At 46.3% G+C, this 22,997-nt stretch overlaps 1 protein-coding gene across 4 annotated transcripts in view; it reads right to left on the bottom strand.

The window, feature by feature from the left end:
* Positions 1–22,997, bottom strand: part of PRICKLE2 (prickle planar cell polarity protein 2) — a 322,338-nt gene that overhangs the window by 94,634 nt on the left and 204,707 nt on the right. Inside the window, exon 1 of one of the 4 annotated variants that reach the window (XM_058726285.1) lies at positions 19,324–19,777. The exons of the other annotated variants lie outside the window; for them this stretch is intronic. The gene's annotated coding sequence lies outside the window, so the exon portion shown is untranslated. Of the gene's footprint in view, positions 1–19,323; positions 19,778–22,997 lie in introns of those variants that run through there. 4 annotated transcript variants of the gene reach the window in all.

The raw sequence follows: 22,997 nt of genomic DNA, 5'->3' as shown, positions 1-22,997 counted from the left end.
GATCCTCCTTTAGAATGTGATTCTGACAAGTTCACGTCCTAAATGGCAGGATTCTAGATTCCGATGTCACTGTAAACATCATTAAGTCCTTTAAAAAAAAAAAAAAATCTTTCTCTCCTTCCCCCTCCCCCTCCCTTTTTTTTAATGAGAGGAAAATAATTTTCACGGAAGAACTCATATGTGAAAACAGAGTTGCCCAAGGTGATGTGAGGGAAGGAGGCAGACCTCTCTCAAGCTCAACCTGCTTTCCACACTCCAGGCATTTTGGTCCTAAGGTCCCAAGGGTCCAAGGACACAAGTTTGGAAACCAGCATACATCCCTTGATGGCTCAAAGTCATTCCCAGCACTTAGCAAGACGTGAATGAGCTGCTCAATATTTTAATAGATGATGGAAAGACAAAAAACAAAAACAAAAACAAAAAAACCAAGCTCCTCACGGCTTTCAAAAGACAAACGATTCCTAATCGTGAAACTCTATCAATAATTGTTCTACTCATGGGAAACTGTAAATCCGGTTGCCAAGACATGACACGGAGATGCTTACAGAGGAGTGGGGTCACCCAGAGACCCAGATCTGAGAGATCTGAGACCAGAGCCCAGGAGAGCAATTCTGCCAGCATCCCAGATGCACGCTTGGAGGACACTCTCTGTCGCTGGCCTCCAGGCAGAAGGGAACACCAGCGTCAGGGTGTGTGTTTTACCAACATCCTGGTAAAACAGGTCTCAGGAGCCCTGGGCAACGTCCATTTTTAAAACTGCTCCAGGGAACCTATGCTGACCCCTCCCGACTGCCGTGTCTTAGACTCTGACATCACTGAGCCCACCTGGCACTCAGCTGGGCACCCGGGGGGGCTTGCGTGTAAAAGGGTGCTGGACATGAGCCACCAGAGGGGTGTTTCACTTCAGCCCCACCATCTGTCCCATATGGGTCCCAAGTTCGTGGCCATATCAGGTCCAGGTCATTTTCACGCAAAGGATCCAAGGGCAGACTGCTTAAAGGGCAACAAAGCCCCAACACACGGTAAATGACTGATGAGGAACACCCAACACTGGATATGTGGTAATGTGGCAATGCCTCAGGCAGCCGAGATCAGGTGTGGGGGAATACACTTTTGTTAAAGACAAAAGGGATAAAATAACCCAAAGTCTTCCATAGCTTTTTGCTACAGAACGAATGTGTCCTCGCTGTATCTATTCTCCCATGACTCCAGCTCATTGTAGACAAAAAAAAACCAAAAACAAAACAAAACAAAAAAAAACAACTCTTTTTATTCTTAATAAGAGGAAGGAAAAGGGGAACCCTTTTTCTCCTTATTATAAAGTCACTGCTTCCTTATCCTTAAAAAAAAAAAAAAGTAACACACAGTTGATATAGAGAAGAATCAGGAATTGCAGATAAGCAAGAAGAAAAATATTTCAAAACACTCACAATCCCAGGGATAATCACTGTTAAACAGAAACAGCTGTTGGTCGTCTTTTTCTTTCGTGTTAAGAAACTGGAGACCAGATTTTATTCTCTGTGTCCGCCATCAGCAAGTACCAAGAGACAAGACTGGCCTGGAATGACAAGGCATGAGCCAGAACACCCACACACGTACACACAATCCTCTCAGCAAACAGAAGAGCATTATTCAATCCAGATAAGTGGGTTTGTTCTGAGCGGTGCCCTGTAACAGGATTAGAGAACTTATTTACGTAGCATGGAAGATGCCAGCAATGTGGGAACTGCATATGTATTTATGGGCATCACAGAGTTAAGTTAGGTCCGTCAGATAAAAAACATCTGAAAACCAGATTTCAACAGCTATCGACTTTCAATTTTCTGTGCAAGTGGGGAGAGATGGGGCATGGGTAATTTAAAACCACTAAGCCTTGGCTCTGAATTGAGTCTTTGTACATCAGTCACATACTCTCAATGCTGCGGCAACTTCCATCGCTTCAAAACCACCTGGAGGACCCACCCTGGGCAGGATGGACTCAGGAGGAGCTGGGCAGGAGCTCGACTTTCTCAGTCTGCTCGGCTGCCCAGTTTCTTCAAGTTTCCCATGACAGCATCAGCTTCTCACACGCATGCAAAGCACGAGCCTAAAACGAGGTGAACGTTGTTCTGAGTTCACTGTCCCGTGGGGACGCCTCTCTTGGAACACGTAAGGAAGCATGTCGGGAGAAGAGAGCTTTTACTCTCCCGAAGTCGACCAGTAAAGAGACAGTGGGTATCAGCAGAAAAGGCGCTGCCATGCTGTGCTTCAAGTAACTCAGTAAGAACCGCAGGTGGGGTCTGCCTGCCCGAAGGTACGGTTGAGCTATTCCTGTTGCGAGTAAAGCAGACTGTCAAAGCTGAGCTGTGACACAGAACGCCAGCTATTGCCCTGCAGCGGCCACACAATGGTATAACCCGCACGTGGGGTTTCTGTTCCCACCTTCTCCATCCTTCAGGAAACACACGTGGAGGGTCAGAATGGCAGAAATGAAGGCAGGCAAGAGATCCGTACGTGGTGGATGGCCTGAGGAAGTGAGGATATTCCAGGAGGTAAACTACCCCCAAAGGACAGTTCTGACCGCCAGGGGCTGGGCTCCTGCCTCTCCACTCTGACATGTGCTTTGCGACCGGAGGATGCCAGGAAAGGGTGAACACACACGGTGGCTGCATTTCCACCACGAGTATCATTGCTCACATTTACAGAGGATGTAAAATGTTCGTATTATTTAAAAAAAAAATTTCATGTTTATTTATTTTTGAGAGGGACAAAGTGTACATGTGTGCATGAGGGCAGGGGAGGGGCAGAGAGAGAGAGGGAGAGAGAATCCCAAGCAGGTCTGTGCTGTCAGCACAGAGCCTGACGTGGGGCTCAAACCCAGGAACCGTGAGATCATGATGGGAGCTGAAGTTGGTCACTCAACCGACAGAGCCACCGAGGCACCTCTCGTATCATTTTTGTATCGTTTATCTCGTTTGCTCATTCTCAGCAGTCTTGTCGAGTTAGCCTTTTAATCCACTGACCAGAACCAAAAATCCAGGCTGTAAACTCACCCATGACTTCACTGAAGTTGGACAGATTAGAACCTAAGTCATCTGACTCCAAGAAGAGTGATCTTTCTAGCACCTCGTTGTAGGCAGCATGGCGAAATCTTCCTTCTTTTTTTCCCCACACATCCTGCCCGCCATCTGTCCGTTCATACATCCATATCAGTCCGTCCATCCAACCTTCCCACCAGGCAAGCAGACCAGAATGAGGTCTGCAGTACGCAGGGCACAGTACGAAGATACTGGGCACAGAGCAGCTTTGAAGACGTGTAATAGCTTTAACCTCACGGAGCTTAGGGTCCAGGGAGGCAGACAGACAACAGGCAGGTGAACAAAGAGGTAAACCCGCCACGTGTAGATTGCGGTAAGCGTCACGATGGAAACAAACAGGGACGTGAGGAAGAGAGGGGTTGAGGATGGGTCAGGACGTCTGAGCGGGGCTCAGAAGACAGAATGTGAGGCAGCTGCGAGAGAACCCAGGGGGAGAGTTCTGCAGGCGGAGAAAAGCAAGCACAAAGGCCATGATGAGGGTGAGGGTGCTCAAGAAGCCCTCCTTCCCCCATTGCTGTCTGCAGCCGTGACAGCGACCGAACCGGATGAGCGGCTGCCGGTCTCAGAGCTCAGGCACAGATGTGAAATTCAAAGGATGGCACCACCTAAGTGGGTGCAGTCAAGTCCCTCTGTTCGCCCTCATTCCCTCCCCCTGGAAATCCCTGTGTCTTCCTGCCTCCATAGCCAGACACTAGCGTAGCCTGACTGGCTCCTTAACTCTGTCCCCGGAGCCACGATGCTTTGCTTTCCCCCTGTTCTGGCGAACACTCAGGCTGAACGAAGGACCCAGGCACGAACCCTGACACTCGCCGTGTCTGGAAGCAAGATTTCTAGCTCTGTGAGAAAGGAAGAATGGTTTCCTAATAAACACGGAAGCTACAGGGCGAGACTGTGACAGGGCCAGCTGGGTACGAGGCTGGTATGTGCTCAGAGCCAAGGCCATGCCGCCTGGCTCCCTCCAACGCCCTGCCCTCTGCCCGGGCTCCAGCGGCTCTGGCCATCTGCACCAAGAGGAGCTGCTCTCTGCCAGGCACTGCCGGACTTGGTAGAGGGCAATTTTCAGCCGCAGCGACTTCCTCTTGTAATATGTCAATTCATATTTCCACGAGCAAATATATGGAGCACTCTCCTCTGAATTAATCTTGTAATTTCTGACACATTCCCTTTTATTTATTTATTTTTAAAAAATTTTTAATGTTTTATTTATTTTTTGAGAGTGAGAGACAGAGAGGGGGGGGGAGAGGGGGAGGGGAGGGGGAGGGGCAGACAGAGAGGGAGACAGAATCCGAGGCAGGTCCCAGGATCTGAGCTGTCACCACAGAGCCTGACGCGGGGCTTGAACCCAAGAACTGTGACTTCATGACCTGAGCTGAAGTCAGATGCTTAACCGACTGAGCCACCTAGGTGCCCCTGAGCCATTCCCTTTTAAAAATAAGCCCTTTGGATGGCCGTAGAAAAACTTATTGTGAACATGTCTTACCGTACTTTGGTTTAGGGGTATGATGTCTCAGTAACTGAGGGACAATGTCTGAGATCGGCTTTCCCCAGAATCAGATTCTCAGGAGGTATCTGAGCATAAACAATTATGGGGGGACGATCCCCAGGAAAGTCCTAACAGGAAAATGGGAAAGGGAATTGGCGAAGGGAAACATGCCAAAGTAAGGTGAGGTCACAAGCAGCTGCGGCTTTGGACAAGTGCGACTCATTTCGGTTGAGGAGCTAGGGAAGATAGTTTAAAGCCTTCCTTGGAAATGTTCCACGGGAGAGTCCAAGAGGCAGAGGTGCTTATCCACCAATTACCAACAGTCATTGGGTAAGGACCCCTCCTGGGGCCCTTTGGCTCACCCACAGGCCAGACAGGAAGGCTGCGGTTCTTGCTACAGCGGGAACCATGGGTCACAGTAAACCGGGCTGGTGAGTGCCAAGGGGGGACAAGGAGACACCAAAAACGTCTGCTGCAGGCAGCTTCATTTATTAAACAATAATTCCCTGAACATCTACATACTATACATCCCGATAGGTGTTGTGAGGGATTAAAGCAAGCCAACAAACGAAAACAAAAACCACCCACAAGAGTCCCTTTGACTGGGACACAAAGATATGCTCACAAAGAGCTGAACTGTATGCATCAAAGTGCAGAGTTCTTTGCGGGGATAGTGAGGAGAATGTCCTTGTTTCCAGGAGGTACAGGCTGAAATATGATGAGGTAAAGGATGACATTTGTAATTTATTTTCACATGGTTAAGCAAAAATATTCATACTATACATATGCACATGTTGGGGAAAGAGAGAGAAAGTAGCAAATGTGGCAAAATGTTAACAGAGACATCTAGAAGAATGTACGGAAGTTCACTGTACTATCTTTTAACAACTACGCAACACGGCAGTTTTTCAAAATAGTAAGTTTCAAAACAAACCAACTAGAAAGTCACTGTCTGTGACTTTGCTGTAGGTCAGTTATTAACAGAAAACCTACCACGTGCCAGGCACCGTGCGACAGAAAGCTCCTAGTTACCGAGAGGTCAGGGAGGGCTTCCTTGAAGAAGCTGGATTTAAAGGTTGCCGACTAGGAGGTTGCTAAGCAAAGACAGAAGGAAGGAATAGTCCTGACAGGTGAATAAAAGGCATGGAGGTGGGAGAGAACAAGGTGTCATCGAGGTATGGAGAGGACTCAGAGGTGGCCGCAACAGGGCAGCTAGAGAATTACGCGCACAATCCTTGGGAAGGCGTTTTAACTTCATTGTAAAAATGTTCCCTGGCCGGTGAGGAATCTGCCCAGCAAACACACAGCTAGCTAATTCAACATCATAATGAGTACACACAGTGAGCCCTCAGAGGAGAAAGCTTGGCCATGGATGGTGTCTCCATGGCAACAGTGCTACCTGCACATCACTGCATCCCCAGGAAAGGCTATGGGTATCTCGAGCAGCTCTGATTTCCTTATCTGCCTGTCAGACTCGCTACCCTGCAAAGAATAAACCAAGGTAGACGGAACAGTTACTCTTTCTGGAAAAAATTCTTCGGCTTCACTTTGTCCACATGCTAACTGTGGTTTTATGACACGTATGTTTTGCTTCATTGGTCATTTAGGAGAGCAAGTTCCAAGAGAATTTCCTTTCCCAGTGAGTCCTTCAGGAGAAGAGTTTGTGAGGAAATCACTGCAAATGAATTCTCACACGCACCTTCAGACTTCATGGCAAGGACTGGAAGGCTCCAGAAAATATCTCTTTGTGTGTCTTCCCCTTCCAGGCTATCTGCTGAAGTACTTGTTTAGTTTCTACCTCCCCTGTAGAAGAAGTTGGCTGATCTCAGGAAGACAAGATCTGAGAATGAAACATTGCCGAAGTACTTAAAGTCAGTGCGTGGTGCAATGGCTTAAGACCTTAGAATCTGGAGGCACAATGACTTGGGTTCAAACTTGCCGGTGGGATTAAAAAATGAATACATACAGCACACTTTGTATCGTGAAGCCTGACTATGTATGTGCCAGTATATCACACCCTATGCTATGCAGAGGGATTTAAAATAAAGTAGTCATGGTCCCTGTTCCCTGGAAGTCGATCTAGACCCTACTCATGTATTCCAGTGAGGACAGAAGAGAGATCAATGGAAACCGGACGGGGAGCAAACAAGTCATCTCTACAAGTCTTTATTAAACACCTACTATATACCTAAAGCTCTGCTGGACTGAGCAAGGTAACTTGATTACTGTCCTCACCAAAGGATTACTTATCTTTAGCATGCTTTTAATATTTCAAGGTCATGCAAGTGACTTTCTTTTCTTACCAGGATACATTGAGGTAGAACAGGTTATAGGTGAAATTATTGACCCCAGGGACTAATCAAGCACTTTAGAGCTTACCATGCATTTTCAATTTAGGTGACTCTTTAAATTACCTTTCTGAACCTCTACAACGTTAGTCAGAATAGCATGGGCTATTATTGCCCTTTTATATAAAAAAAGAGAAGCTCAGAGAAGCCATGTACTATGGGTGTTACTGCTAAGTGTTGGGGTGTCTAGAACCCCAAATAATTTTTTTCCTGAGCCAGGGGAACAAGAGTCCATTTGGTTCCATTTCTAGGGTATGATTTCCCCAACTTTTCTTTTTTTTTTTTTTTTAATTTTTTTTTCAACGTTTTTTATTTATTTTTGGGACAGAGAGAGACAGAGCATGAACGGGGGAGGGGCAGAGAGAGAGGGAGACACAGAATCGGAAACAGGCTCCAGGCTCCGAGCCATCAGCCCAGAGCCTGACGCGGGGCTCGAACTCACGGACCGCGAGATCGTGACCTGGCTGAAGTCGGACGCTTAACCGACTGCGCCACCCAGGCGCCCCATCCCCAACTTTTCTATTTAAGAAAGTACTTTCTGATTGTATGCTGGGCTCTATGCTAAGCACCTTCCATATATTCCTTATTCAATCCTCAAAGCACAGTATGAGATGGAAATTATTATTATCCTCATTTTACAGATGGGAAAACCAAGGCTCAGAGAGTACCTGAAACTTACTCACGCTTCCACAGCCAGGAGATGATGAAAATGGAAATGCAAACGTAGATCCGTTGGACTCCAGAGCCCTTCACCAAACACCTGAATGCCTTTTTGATGCCCTTTCAGACTGACTGCACTGGTTCCCTAATCCATGTAAAACAAGTTGTGCTTTTCTCCCTGTTCACATAGAGGCCCCCAAATCACTGGCAAGTCATAGGAAATTCTTAAGTGGCTGCTTATTAATAACATTTTCAGTTTATATTAGGCTGCCTTTCATCCAGGGGAACTCAGCCAGCTGCATACACAGAGAACCACTGAAATCCAGCCATTTCTGGTATGGCTATGGGCCAGCTGGCAACAGCATCCCTCAGGGGCTTGGCTTGTGGGGATTCTGGCAATGGTCACACCCTTCAAAACTTGACAGGGGCCCTTTAATATCCGTGCTGAAGGGCTTGAGGCAGAAACTTCCCAGAAATCCATGTTCCTCAGTGAATGGGGCCAAAGGCTCAAGACAACCCCAGCAGATTTGGGAAACAAGAACATCAAGAAATTGGGTGTTTACCAAATACCGATGCTGGAAGTAAAGCCCCGCGATTCAGATTGAGTTAGACACAATAGGGAAAGACTTTATTTTCAGGAGAGACCTGGCTTCAGTCAAGGCCAGGGGAAAAAACAAAACAAAACTAATTTCTCAGGGTTTCCCACAGGGGGGCGAGGCAAAAATGGCAAGATGCTGACTTTCCTTCTATGGAAGCTGGATCTATGGAACGGTTTTTGTGGTTTTGTTCGGAGCCACAACTAGTTTCCTCATTCTGCAGCAGCAAGAGGACTGAGGGAAGTCCACAGAAAGAAAATAACATTTCCTAGTTTCATATTTTATTGGAAAGAAGCCCTTGATGAATTGAATTCACATGGTCTACAGGAGTAAGGGTTGGAAAATACTTAAGAATTGGTTGTATTCAGATTTTAACAAGGTGATGGGTGAAGGATGTATGCCCCCTCGACGTACCCCCAAGTCTACAGGAAATAGCCACGCCCACACACTTTTGGCCTAGTTGTTACCATGAACAACGGTCCAGACTGTGGACTTCCTTGGTGGATGGGTTGAGTCTCAGTCATCTCTTCACTAGCTCTTGTCACTATTCTAGCCTTTACTCTCCTGCCAATTCACCAGGACCTCCTTCCTGGGCTATTGTAACAGCTTACTTCTAATTCCCTGCTTCCAGCCCTACCTTCTAGAATCTATTTTCTACCAGCTGTTTGTTTTTAAAACGAGGGAGAGAACACTCAGCTCTCCTGCTTCAACTGCTGGCTTCCCAATGCAATGAGAATCCTGGCCCATAAGATCCAGTATAATCTGCCCCCTTCCTATCTCTCCAACTTCACTTTGTCCTACTCTCCATATTGTCTACTGTGTTTCAGCCACGTTGACCTTTAATGTGTCTTCTGAACTTGCCAAGACCATCCTTCTCTTAGGATCTTTGTGGTGGCTATTCCTCTGCCTGGAACATCGTTCCCTCAGCTCTTAATGAGCTGGCCTACTCTTTACCAGTCACGTCACTCAAAGTCACCTCTGACAAGGACCCTACAGAAGAAAAGCCCTCTTCCCCTTCTCATTCACTGACTGTTCTATTATCCTTCAATTTTTTTTTTTAACATTTGTCGCTATCATAAACTGTCTTATGTGTCCATGTGTTCATGATACTTTTCCTACTCTAATGTGACTTCCACAAAGTCAAGGAGCTTATCTTGTGTCAAGAACAGTAAGCAGTCGATAGGTACAGTTCTTTAAAATTTTGAATCCCTAATGCCCAGCCCAGAATCTAGCTTGGCAGCTCTCAACCAGAAGGCTCTGAACCCTTCACGGGCATGCAAACCAGATGTGATCGCTGTGTAAAGTTTTCTTTTCTTTACACTTATTTTTTTGCAATAACTGAAAATGTATATTGTTACAAGGATGCCATAGGTGTAGACTGTGAGTCTGCTACACTCATGATCGGTAGGAGATCATCAAAACCATACCAAAGACAGACTGCCTTTTTCCTGGATTAAATGAAAGTATTCAAAGAGGAAGGCAAAGGTGGAGAAGAGTATATTTATTGTCAAGAATGAATGAGAACCGTACCATAGCTAGAGTGTAATGTAATTCTGTGAAGTGTGTTGCAGAATGTCTAGTGTTTGGAAGGACACCTTGGATATACTGAAAGACTGAAAACCTCTGACTGAACCCAAAGCAAATATTCAAAAAATTGTTCAACTGTCAAACGAACACACAAAGGTCTCTGCAACACCTAGGAAACAAATACCGCCTTGGCCTTGGGACCTACGACAGCAGACCTCAATTCACCCATCTGCAGAAGGAAAGAGAACCAGGTAATTCTCCTGGTTGCACAGAGTTTAACATTAGCTCCTGGGCAGTCACGCAGAGAAGCGTTGTGCTTTCACACAGAGTGGGAGGATATAGTTTTTTTCAGTCCCACAGTAACCTTTAGAGATCTTCCTGGATGAGGTTACAACCATCTACCATCTACCATCCAGTTAATCTTTGGGGTTACTTTGTCATTAGGAATCTGATGAAAGTGGAGATCCTGTCCCTTAAAAAAAAAACATAGACGTGTTCACAGAAATTTCTGCATTTAATTTCAAAAAGTTCATTAATCTTTGCTGGTCCTTTGGTGCTCATGGATTCCAAGTTAAAAACACCTGGTCAAGCGTAAAAGAACTTCTCTGATATTCCCCATAGGGCCAGAGACAGTGCCTTGTATCTTGCAGATGTTCTACTTCTCACTCCCTTTAAAAAAAAAAAAGAAAAAAAAAAAAAGAGCAAATGATATCATAGTTACCACTCAGGAAGCTGAACCTTAGCAAGTCAATGGTGCAGCATTTAAAACAACGTTTAAGCCTGCAAGGGCAGACCGTGGTGGTGTTTAGGCAGCAGGTCAGGCCCCTGAAATGAGACGACAAAGTGCAGGTAAGGCAGGTTGAAGCTAGTCTGATCAGTCAAGCCCAGCACTTAAGCTGCTTTCCACCTCTTCTCCTTTCAGAAGCCATTCGAGCAGGAACCTGAGCTCCTTCACCAGGAGAGGAATATGTGAATGCTTTGCATTTTCACACCACTTCCTAATGAGGCAGGTGTTTCAGAGGGGCCCAAGCGCCACAGGAAGCATGAGGGGCGGGTGGGGGCTCACTGTTCCAGTTGGTGGCAAGCATCGAGGCCAGACAGGCTTTCCAGGCGACTTGTGAGACGATAAACTCAAATGCAAGGAGTAGACTTCAACCGTAATTGAACTCCTGAACCGTGACGGATAAGCTATCAGGGAAGGGCTGGAACGCAGGGCCGGGCAGTGGCTGGGCCAAAAGCAGCCATTCCAGATGCACTGACCACAGTGGCTCAACTGTCCAGTGGACGTCTATGGAAAACAGTTCATTGTTAAGTGGGTCTTCCCCCGGGAGCATCACAGCAGGAAAGCTGGATAAAGACCGCACACCGCGGGCGATGGGAAGTGACAGGAACCTGAAGAAGCCTCACCAAATTAATCAGAACAACAGGATGCATGTATCCCAGGGAAACAAGAAAAAAACCCTGTTAAAGCTTCAATTCACAGACAATTCAACTAATACAAACTTCCAATAGGGTAGACGTTGAGGGTAGGTTAAATCTCTTGGGCCAACTCCAAGGGATGGGCCCAGGCTGCCTGGTGTGCTGTGTTGAGAAAGACTCTGAGGTTTTGCTGGGGGGTGACAGGGAGAGCGTAGTATTTCATCAGTGGGGTCTGTAATGCACAGGGAGCCGGGCCTGGTGATACACGTACCAGGGATTTGCCACACGAATTCTACGGTCAGGATGCTTCTGAGAATGGAGTTCAAACATGAAAACACATTCAAATAACTTTCCCCACTGAAGAAGATTTCCTCTATCCATCAAATAGAAGCTTCTGGGGGGAATAACAAGGAGGAGTGAGGGAAGAAAGCAGACGTCTGCTTATCCTGCCAGATCAAAGCCTGGTGTCCAGTGAGGTGACAGATATCATAGCCAGAGAAAGCTCACAATCAATCTCTTATGACTTCCACTGAAAGAACAAATTCCCTGGAATTCATGTTCAGGATCATAGTTTGCACGCCTGCCATGTCTTAAATCACAAGGAACCCTCAAATGGGGAACCCTGCTCTTCCTATTAAGGCAGAAAGGCAATTGGGTATATTGTCCAAAAATAAGACTGAACACCAACTTGGATTTAATTCCAAAAAACCAAAACCTCAGGAAACCAGAACCTTGATCTCTCTGAATATCCCTCTTAGGTAATAAGAGGGGGCTAGTTGAACTACCCAAGACAACAGTGCAAACACATATGCTTTTCAAAACTTCACAAAGCATTTGACTTTAATTCATATAAACTGGAACATTTGTTTTACTTAAGACAAATACAACCTCATCTGGAAAACACCTCACTGACTTCTTATAATTTCAGGTGCCCTGACTATTTAAATGGGCATACCAGAGAAATAAATACATCTAATAAATTTAATAAACACATTTAATGTATTTAATAATTAAGTGTATTTGTTTCTATGGTATGTTTGTGTACACACACACACACACACACACACGCATGCACACACAAGTAAGTTCCAATATCTTTCACATCCCTACAAGTTGCCAAAGTTCCAGAGTCAGATGGTATAAATGCAAATCCCAGCTTAACCATCTACTAGCCGTGGACCTTGGACAAGTTATGTGACCTCTCTGTGCTTAGCTTCTGTAGAATACAGATGATAACAGAGTATTATCATGAGTATTAAATAAGATACAGCACATACAATTGTGGGCACAATGCTTGGCACACAGTAAGTAGTCATGAAATGTTATTAATTATTTTTATGACTCTGTAGGAGAATCTCTGCAGGAGCTAAGTGATTTCTTTGAGGTGTACTCAAATAAGGAATGATATAATTAGGATTAGAACCTGGGATTTCTGGGGGTGCCCGGGTGGCTCGGTTGGTCAAGTGCCTGACTTCGGCTCAGGTCATGATCTCATGGCTCATGGGTTTGAGCCCCGTGTCGGGCTCTGTGCTGACAGCTCAACGCCTGGAGCCTGCTTCAGATTCTTGCGTCTCCCTCCCTCTGTGCCCCTCCCCCACTCATGCTCTCCTTCTCTCTCTCAAAAACAAACATTAAAAACAAATTTAGAAAGAACCCAGGATTTCTGAATTGGGATCAATTTTCTTTCCTGTGGAACACTCTGTTATAAAAATGGCTAAGAAGGCGCACCATTGGCATCACCAGGAACCGTGTTAAAAATCCTGACTCTGGGGGGTGCCAGTAGGTTGAGCGTCCGACTTCAGCTCAGGTCATGATCTCGCGGCTCGTGAGTTCGAGCCTCGCATCGGGCTCTGTGCTGACAGCTCAGAGCCTGGAGCCTGCTTTGGATTCTGTGTCTCCGTCTCCCTCTCTCTCTCTCTCTGCCCACCCCTGCTCATGCTGTCTCTGTCTCTCAAAAATCAAAGAACATTAAAAGACAACAACTTAAAAATCCTGACTCTGGGAGCGCCTGGGTGGCTCAGCCGGTTAAACATCTGACTCTCGATTTCAGCTCAGGTCACGATCTCACAGTTTGTGAGATCGAGCCCCGCATCGGGCTCTGCGCTGACAACACAGAGCCTGCTGGGGATTCTACATGCTCGCATGCAGGTTTAATTAAGTAATTAAGTAGGTAATTGATTAAATAAATAAATTTAAAATGAAAAGAAAATCCTTTAGGGAAAACAATGCTGAGTCTGAATTTTAGCAACGCCCCAAGATGCATACACATTCAGCCAGAGCAACCTCACTGTCTGGCACTCTGCAGGATGCCTGCATAGGTGACAGCCCTGGAGGACTTCTAGGAGTGAATGAGCAGCCCCAACACAGGGCAGGATCATGCGGACCCGCTTCACTAGCGTGAGGCCTCCAAAGGTCAGATGTGCCTCCAGGAAGCTCCAGGTCACTCTCTGGAGGGCCGCTGCTTCTCATCTTGCAGCACATATCCACAGTCCAGAGGGTCAGGTCCCGATATAAAACCTGACCTTCAAGTTCTCTGTGCCAGAGCAACCGACGGTGCAAATCACATGCCTCCACCGACGAGGTGGAGTTTCATTCGGAAAGTTCACACTCATCAAGGTCAGTGCTGGAAGAGAACTTATAGATTATTTGATTCAGGACCTCCCTTTTAGGGATGAAAGAACGGAAGCTCAGAAAGGGAAACACATATATTCTAGTTAGAACCTGATGTACCTGCAACTGGGGATCAAAAGCTAACAAGGTTGGCCCCTGTCTACACTCCAACTGGGTTTGCCCATGTTTGCCTACAATTTCAGCACAGCAGAATTTCCCACGCTGCCTCTGGTCCAACAAAGGGCTGCTTCCACTGGCCTTTAGCTTTTACGCCTCATCTCAGTGTGTCTTAACTGACTTTCCAACCAACCTCCCTTCTATTCTAAAAGCCACATTCAAAACGGTGTTCTGTTTTAGTCTCTTCATGGTTGCTTCTCATCTTATCACAAGATTAACTGAAAGGATTTTAATTTGAGAGCTAAATAATGAAATGTTCCTCAAATGAGGGATCCACAGAAGTGATCTAGAAGACAAAGAAAAAACACGTGCAGCGTATATTATGGCAGGAAGTGTAAGCAGGTCCCAAAATAATGGACGTTACTTAGGCTTTGGACGATGATTATCTTGGGTTTGATTCCCAATTTTACTCTTTACTGTCTGTGTAACCTTGGGCAAGTTACTTAACTTCTAGGAGTCTTGGTTTCTTTTCTAGGAAACAGAGCTAATAATATCTAGCTGCATAATTGCTGCAAGAATTAATAAGGCAAAGTATGTAAAGCATCTTATATGTCAGCTAGTCCACAGTAGGTGCTCTATCTATGACAGTTATTGCTTTTTCTACATATTCACATAAACGCTAACACACAGACTAGAGACAGATACACAGACACCCAAAACATTCTTACACGTACACTAACGGCTACTCTGAAAACCTATCTGACCCTGTGACCACAGAAAGTATGGTTGTTTCTCAGCTGAGTTCTGGAACTTTCCTGAACAAGCATCTCTGAGGACTCGCAAGTGATGAATGGATGCCAAGAAAAGAGTTGGAAAAATGGCATCCTGCCCAGTTGAAATGAAATGCTAAGAATTCCTGTCCTAGTTACTTTTAACCCTGGATGGGGCCGGATCACATTTGTAAGGTTTGATTTTACGAAGCCCAGAAGGGGTGGGCACTCTGGGGCCAGGGACGCTCCTGGAGTGAGCGATATGGAGGCTACTCAAGTCAGACATCCATCATAAGGCACAGAGAGTGCCATACTGTCAAAGGTACCAAGCTGGGCTCCAACCCTGTGCCATATTCCAAGGAGTAAATGATGCCTGTGATCCCTCTGGTGCCTCGGGATGCTTTACATACAGGAGCTCAAATCTAGGACCAGCAAGAAGGGGGATACCAGAAATCGCTATTTTTCTTTCCTCCTACGGGTTCACTCTGCTGTTCTGAGTGAGCACGACTCTGGTAACACTTTCCCACACGAGGCCAGCCCTGACTTCCTTGAGGCCCCCACTTCCAACTAGTGATGTTTCCGGATTCTGTGCCCCCTCCAGGGTCATATCTCCTCATAAAAGTCTCAATCAATCAAGTCTCAACCAACTTGATTTTGACAGACTTTACAGCCACACATGTGCTGGCAGTTTACCATCTATACCCGCCATGGAAAGGCAGGTTCATGTTGTACCTGAAAACGTGCTCTTTTTAAATAATGCATTTTTCAAAATGGTCCGTGGTGCTTTGGTGGAAAACACATGCTGTGTTTAGCCACCAGTAGGGCTTGAGGATTTAAAATGGCTGCACTATGAATTCTATAGGACAGATGGGGAGAGGAATTTCTAGCTGAAGGAGAACAGAGGCTCCTGCCTTTGAGTTGCAACTTCACCCACGGGGAACCTTCAGCTTTACACTTTTATGGTGGATTGGAGACCGCTCTGATATTCTCTCAGCTGCTTCTGCATTCTGGCTGCTTCCCTCCTCCCCTCCTCCTAACCCTTCCATCTAGCCTCCCCCCCCCTTTCCTTGCTTCTTTCTCCCTCTGCCTTGTCCCCAGGGAAATAACAAAATGAGCAAGCCCCAGGCTTCAGACTCGGAACAAAGAGCTGCTCAAACAACAGGACCAAGAAAAAAGAAAACCAAGTCTCCAAACTCAACTGACCAAGTCCGCAGTGAGATTTTGGAGGGCTTACCTTGTTGGAAACTCAGTGTGATCTTATCCAACATTTTCTCTCCTGCATCATTCAAACACACACACACACACACACACACACACACACACACACACACAATTATAAAAACATGAACATTTCATTAAAAATCTTGACAGGTTGGGACAAGAGCAAAGCGGCAAGTGCCAGTCATGAACATGAGTGAGGCAAACGCTTTCCCAGGGCCTAGCCCCAAAGCTTCTTAGTTTGTGACAGTTCACGGTCACCAGGACCTGGCTGATGTTTTAAGTAAAACCATCAGGGAGAGAGGGAAGAGGGAATGATTTTTGAAGGGCCTTCAGACACAAAAGAAAAGTCCTCGGCCAAACGAAAGCCACAATTCCGTCTGAGGGACAGAACATTGTCGCTGGCGTGTGTTCGAAAACAACCGAGGGGAGAGAAGACCATGTCTTCAGGCTTCTGAAGACGGCCATTTCTGCTAATCCGCACCTGGCAGTGCAGTGGGGTGCTGAAAAGCTCCACTCCAACTCAGACCCCTCGGAACTGATGTGTGTAGAAGCAGCATTATACTAGGCACCAACATTTGTCACCACTGTGCCGTTTAAGGTAAGGTGTTTTCCCTCTGTGGCCTTCAGTTTCCTCCATCAAATGAGCACGTAAGCTACTACCTCTAGCCGCTCCCAGGTTTGGATTTGGTGGGAAATATGAATGTTACTGGTACCAGCAAGAAATAAAGTCCCAACACCTAGTAGGGACCAAGAATTGGGCAAGGACACCACAGCCACCATTTCACAGCCAGTGAGCTCAGGAGAATTGATTTCCTATTTTTACACGAGGAAACCAAAGTTCAGAGTGGTCAGGCAATGCTCTCAACACCACACACACCATCAGGAGATGTACGGGAAATGGGCTGTTATCAAGACATAAATAGAATTCTCTCTGCAAATGCAACTTGACTAAAAAAACAAAAGAAACCAAGAGTGACCAGCTTCCAATTCTGAGTCTCCTGAGATTCCTCTGGCTCCTTTAATCATTCTCCATTTGTCTTTCAAACCCCCACACTGGAGCTCCATTTAACATAAATTTAAAAGATGTTCAGAAGAGAGGCTAGAAACAGCTGTCAAACTGTGCGACTACACTCACAAGTCTGGAAGAGACCTATTGTGTCAGCGGAGACCAGACAAGGGCAGGATGGCCTATTCCTTTCCCCTCACGGCACACCTCCACACTGGAGACGCCCATATGGTGAGATATATTCAGCCCTGGAACTTCTGAGGACCCAACCAGCAGCTGAAGCCCATAGCCAAAGGCCTCTCAAGATGGAAAAAAAAAAAAAAAAAAGCGAAGTGTCTGCACTGAAAAGAAGAAAGAAGAGGACCGCCTCTCACAGGCAAAGTTGGAACTGAAGAGAAACGCGCACAGAAATCCAGAAATACGTCAATTCCAATTTGGATCCCACAGCTTTCTGCATGTGACTTGTCAGCTGCCCAAACAGGAGACCTTCTTTAAGCATGCCTGAGCACCAGCTAGTGCTAAATGATTTTCATTGTACCATCCGGCCGCTTTGAGTTCCGCAAAATCCGGCAGCCCTGGATGGCACCCCTTATTCTGTCAATCCCATCAGTAGGGTGCAAAGTTTCCTTGAGTGGGAATGGAGGTGGACATTACAGGAACTCGAGAGGATACCTTTTCTGCTAGCAACACCCCTTTGCAGACAAATGGGTGGAAACATATTGCCTTTCCAGTGGACCGTTTTGTTTTTAGCAACGATGCTTATAATAATAAGGATAAAAAGGCAACAGTGGCGGCAGTAATGGCTAACGTTTACTGAACATTTGCCACATGGCGAGCACCGTGCTGGGTGCTTTTTCTGTCATCTCAGTAAATCCGTATACCTGCCACACCACCTATAGGTTCTAGCGCTCTCCCCGTTATACAGCCAGGAATCACTCCTCAGAGAGAGAGCGCTAAGTATCTTGGGTGCTGTCTGAATCCAGAGTCTGAGTCCTCGGTCAACATTACGCCGTCCTGCCTAACCCCTAAGCTCCTTTCTCATTCTTTAGGCTTCCATCAATGTATCTTCCATCCTCCATTTCTATTTATTCCCCTCCACTGTATGGTGAACCTTCACAAACCTGCCATTCCAAACAATGCTATTTTATTAATTTTGGCGGCCCCGTGACTATTTATAGGCCAAAATGCCCAAGGGAGCCTACATGTTTTAATGAAAAAAAAAAGAATTTCTGAGGGGAAGGAGCATTTGATGGAAAGGCAAAACCTTTACAAGCACACGAGGAGCCATCAAATCCAAATTTCCAAAACATGGCAATTCTGTCAAAGTTGTGACTTACTCTGGAGCCCATGAGGACACTCATCCTGACCCATCTGTGAAAGCCATCGGCAGCCAATAAACCTTCTGGGGAGCAGGATCAGAGTTGCCAATTCGGCCTCCAGCAAGGAGGCCAGGCTGCTTCATTTAGTTTAAGTCTCACTGAGATGGTTTACAACACTCTCTGGGAAGAGACGTTCAAGCAAAGCAAATTGCAGCCTTGCAAGCTGAGGCTCTGGTCCACGGCAGTCCATGCCGACATTTTCACGGCACACTGGGGCCCTCCCCTGACCGTGGTCATGGATGCACCGCCTGGAAGCAGAACTCTCTTGCCGGGGAAATAATATATGTGTCTAAATTATACAAGAGCCACGCTTGGACCGGCGGATGGCATCGCATCTGGTACAGATCACTCACCCTGGTGTGATTTGGCCCAGCCCAGATTATTTATGGTTCATAAAAGGCCCGTCAGACCCCAGCATATTCTAGGACCACACAACAATGAGTAATGGGATTAAAGATCTGGATTTCATCGCAAGACCTCCATGGCAGATTAGTAATGCTATGATTGGTTTTTGGGAAACCAAGAGTGGGGAGCACTAAGTATGAGCACTCCTCTAAAAACCCAATGGAGAGAACACGGTGAGTCATGTGTTTCAGCCCGGCTGTGCAGTCGTATTTGGGAGCTCTGTCACCATCTCTAATATGAAAGCACTGGCTAAAATTAAACCCGAATTAACCAAGCACCATTTCTTCACCTGGAAGTCTCAGCTAACTCCTCATTCCCCAGAGGCTGTAATGGTTTCTGACACCCTGAGCAGAAATGACTACTGGGGATGAACACTACCAGGTGTTTGGTTTTTAAACCCTCTCCCCTTTTATTATTATTTTGCAAAGATAACTGCACTTCCTTTACAGAACGGCTGCTTCTAAAGCACTACGACTGAAGCGTTTCTTCAAGACTCCCTACAGCTGTGACATGTCACTTTGCAATTGAGCTTTCTAATCAGCATAGAAAAGGTAAAAGGTGCCAGAGGACCACTAAAAATGTCACTTGACCAAGATAATGGAGCTGTGATAACCTCTCCTAATGCAAAGCATTTACATCCAGCCTTCTCATCCTCCCTAGAAAATACACAGTTGTCTAATACGTGAATCAGAACAAATTTCTTACCTATCTCCAGGGAGGATAAAATGCTCAGTCTTGGGAGAAGCTTCAACCAGACCCTCTGAGCTTGTCAGTTGCCACAGTTCACTTTCTCCCCGGGTCTGGCTTCTAAGAACGCAAGCAGGACCGCAGGCAGCCAAAGCATCTTCTTCTGGAAACCCTCCTCAAAATCTAGACCCTTCCCGACAGCAGAAGCAGGCTCCAGCCAGAGCTGCTCATGGAAAACAGCACTGCTGGATGGAGACCCTGCTGGGCACCCACCAGGCAATGGGGGGAAAAAAAGTGTGACTTCTACCCTTCCTCTGGATCCGACTGCCTTCCAGAGAACCCAGCTTCTCAATCTGCAGGAAGTCACAGACCCCAGCTTCAGCGTCACCAACTGATCCCGAGCCAGACTCAGGGCGACTAGTCAGCTGGTCGCAGAACCCAAGACACTGAACCAGGAAATGTGCAGCTCGGCCAAAAAAAAAAAAAAAATACTAATAATAATAACTGTCGCTGGAGAGGCTGGTGGTGCCTGAGAAGTCGCTGTTGCAGTGCCCACATCCTCCGCATGCTAATGAAGCCGTGACGTCAGCAAGTCAGTCACGGCATCTGGACGTCCCGTCCCGCTGCCCAGCACCGAGATTTATTTACATGTAAATTAGCCTCGCCTTCCAAATCAATAATCCCCGAGCCAGGGAGAAGGGAAGAAAGCCTTCTCGGGATGCAAAGGCCCTAGCTCTGTAACCTCTGAAGGAATACAAAAATAACACCGGTAAGAAGAGAGGCTTTAAAGATACACGCCTTTTTTTTTTTTTTTTTTTTTTCTTTTTTAAAGGCTGTGCTCTTATGTGCTGGGGATCAAATCTGGGCAGTTATCAACCTGAGCGCCTGTTTCAGATTATATTATGCACCAACCCAGGAGTGGAATCCTAGCTCGTCTTTTCCTCCCCCAAAACTGTGTCGAGTCTTCAAATGCCTCTACTTTTCTCTTTTTAACTTTCATTTCCGGGTGTTTGCTGGCTGGAGACTAGGTCCTCCTTGAATTTTTGTGCACGTCTGAAATAAAACACAAGACTACCTACCTCAGGTGCCTGGGTGATGAATGAGTCATTCCCTCCCTTAACCCCTGACCCTAGCTCCTCCTGAGTAGAAGAGACGAGAAAGCATAAATCAGCCCAGGGGCATTTGAGGACCCTGAGACCCTTAGAGAGCACTGCTTCCATTCTTCCATTTTACAGATTCTGAAACTGAGGCTTTGAGTAGAGAAGGGTTTTTTTCCATAGTCACAATGGGACTTCAGCAAGGACAGGCTAGAACTCACATTTTCCAGATCTCCGACCAGACCAATTAGAGACCCTCTAATTGGATCTCTAACTCCCCATCTGCTGCACCAACAGGGGCCCATCCAAGGAATCATGAAGAAAGAACTCAACAGGGCTGGGAAGTCCTGGGTCTGAATCCCAGCTTTAATTTATGCAAGTGATGGGACCCTGGACTAGTAGCTTAACTCTTGGGGGTGTTCAGTTTCTTCACGTGTACCAACCCTTCATTTAGTATGTTCTGAACACCTGCTCTGTGCCATGCACTGTTCTGAGGACTAAGTACAGACACAGTATTTGCTCTCTCCTAGCTCAGAGTCTGAGGCAATAAAGTAAAAATATTGAATGCAACCATAGTGAGGATTGACATGATATCACACTCACTAAATAACAGTTCTTTCTGACATTTTGGATGAAGTAAAAAAAAAAAAAAATCACCAAGGCCTTCTTTCCACTAGGATGGTCATTGTTTCTATCCTTGGAGTATTTCCATGGTCATCTTTTACTGTTTAAAATCAATTGTTCTTTCAATGCTGCCTAGGCAGTATGCTGGGCCAGGGGAGAGCCAAGTGCAAGCCAATATGCCGACCCTGTGCCTGAGATCAAGGGAGTGCTGCGGGTTCCTTAGGTGGTGCGTGAGGGGGATAGGGGGGACTGGGGAAGCTAGGAGACAGGTGTAGTCCATCATGCACAGAAGCGTCCCCGAGGACAAAGCAGCCAGCACGGTTCCTTGCCCATACTCCCCGGACTGAAGAACCCACTCTGATGAGCTCTGCCCTTCCAGCTGGAGTTCCTGAAGCTTCAAATGAATTTCTTTGTCAGATGTGGGGAAGTTTAAATTATGTCTTTTGTTATATGTAATTGTATTAATAATGCTTAATAACTTCTTTCAGAATGCCTCTCTCCGGTTCAGAGAAGACCTTTCATGGTGAAAATCACGGGACTGGTGTAACTTTTCACTAAGAGAAACAGAGTACAAACCAATGAGCAACACTCTGCGTTCGGTCTCCATCGTGCAGAGCTCAGGGCATGTGGGGAAGCGGATGGTTCCCCTAGACCTCAGCATCCTTCAGGATACTTCAGGATCAGCAAATACAACAACTGGGGGCCACCAATGGCAATGAGGCATCCTACCCTGGTGTGGCCATGGAGAAGTCACTTCAACTTTCTATGCCCGTGTCCCAATTTCTTCATCTGAAGGCGAGCCCACTACTCTTTGATGTACTTACTATCAAATGAGAATGCTGAGAAGCAGTTCACAAGTGACTGGCAGGAAAGCAATGAAGAGGCAGGCTGGCACGTGACTTCCAACTTTACAAGAGTTCACAAAATAACATGGGGGAGGGAAGCTATGGCCTGGGGACGGGCCCTGGCTCTGATATTAGCTGACTGCAGGATGAGGGGCCATACGTTTTCAGGTACAGAGGAGGGAGAGTAATAGTGCCTACCTTTGCAGAGCTGTTTAGAGAATCAAATAATCCTCAGTAGGAAGCATTTAGCACTGAGCCTAGCACACAGCCAACATTCCGTAAACGTGAGCTCTTGGTAGGGGACGTAATGATGTTTTTGCTGTTAACTTCGGCATTAATTAGTTACCTGACCAGGCAAGGTTCAAAATATGGGAGCAACCGGGTTGATGGAGACTGCAACATCCTCCCTACTCCTAGGGTAGAACTCAAAGTTCCACCCAACGTGGGTGAGCTGCTGACATGCTCTTCCCATGTGAAACAACACAAATATTTGCAAGCACTATGAAACTAGGGAAGAAAGCAGCAAAAATGACCAAGAGGCACTGGGGGCCTCCTCCTCTGAAGCTGCACAACACGGCAAGACAGCTATATTTCTGGCAAGCAAAGACACTTCATCCATCATTCAGGTACCCATTCACTCATTAAATGAGCTCCTACTATTAGTCACTGTGTGAGGCCTCAGGGACATCACGGTGACCAAGACAGACGTGAACCCTGCCTTAAAAAAAGCTTAGGAATGAGAGGGGAAGACAATTAAGCAAGCAATTAGAGCAAGGGTGATGCATGTCAGGGGAGGGCACGTGCTGGGTTCTCAAAGGTCTAAAGGCAGTCAGGAGGGGGACGGTGCAAAAGCATGCTGAAGTCCTTGTGACAGCATGTGCTCTGTGAGCACAGCTTAGTGATGGGGAATCTGGACAGCTATGCATCATCCTGTACAGATTGCTGAAATGATAAAGCCTACAGATCAGTAATTCTTCATGACCATGATATTCATCCTGGACACCATTCTACTCAGAATTTTTATTTTTATTTTTTTAAATTTTCTCTTAACATTTATTTATTTTTTAAAGACAGAGAGAGACAGAGCATGAGCAGGGGAGGGGCAGAGAAAGGGAGACACAGAATC

This window comes from Neofelis nebulosa, chromosome 4, assembly GCF_028018385.1.
Source record: "Neofelis nebulosa isolate mNeoNeb1 chromosome 4, mNeoNeb1.pri, whole genome shotgun sequence".
NCBI lineage: Eukaryota > Metazoa > Chordata > Mammalia > Carnivora > Felidae > Neofelis > Neofelis nebulosa.
The sequence above is the reverse complement of the archived record's forward strand: the minus strand, read 5'-3'. Positions and strand labels throughout refer to the sequence as shown.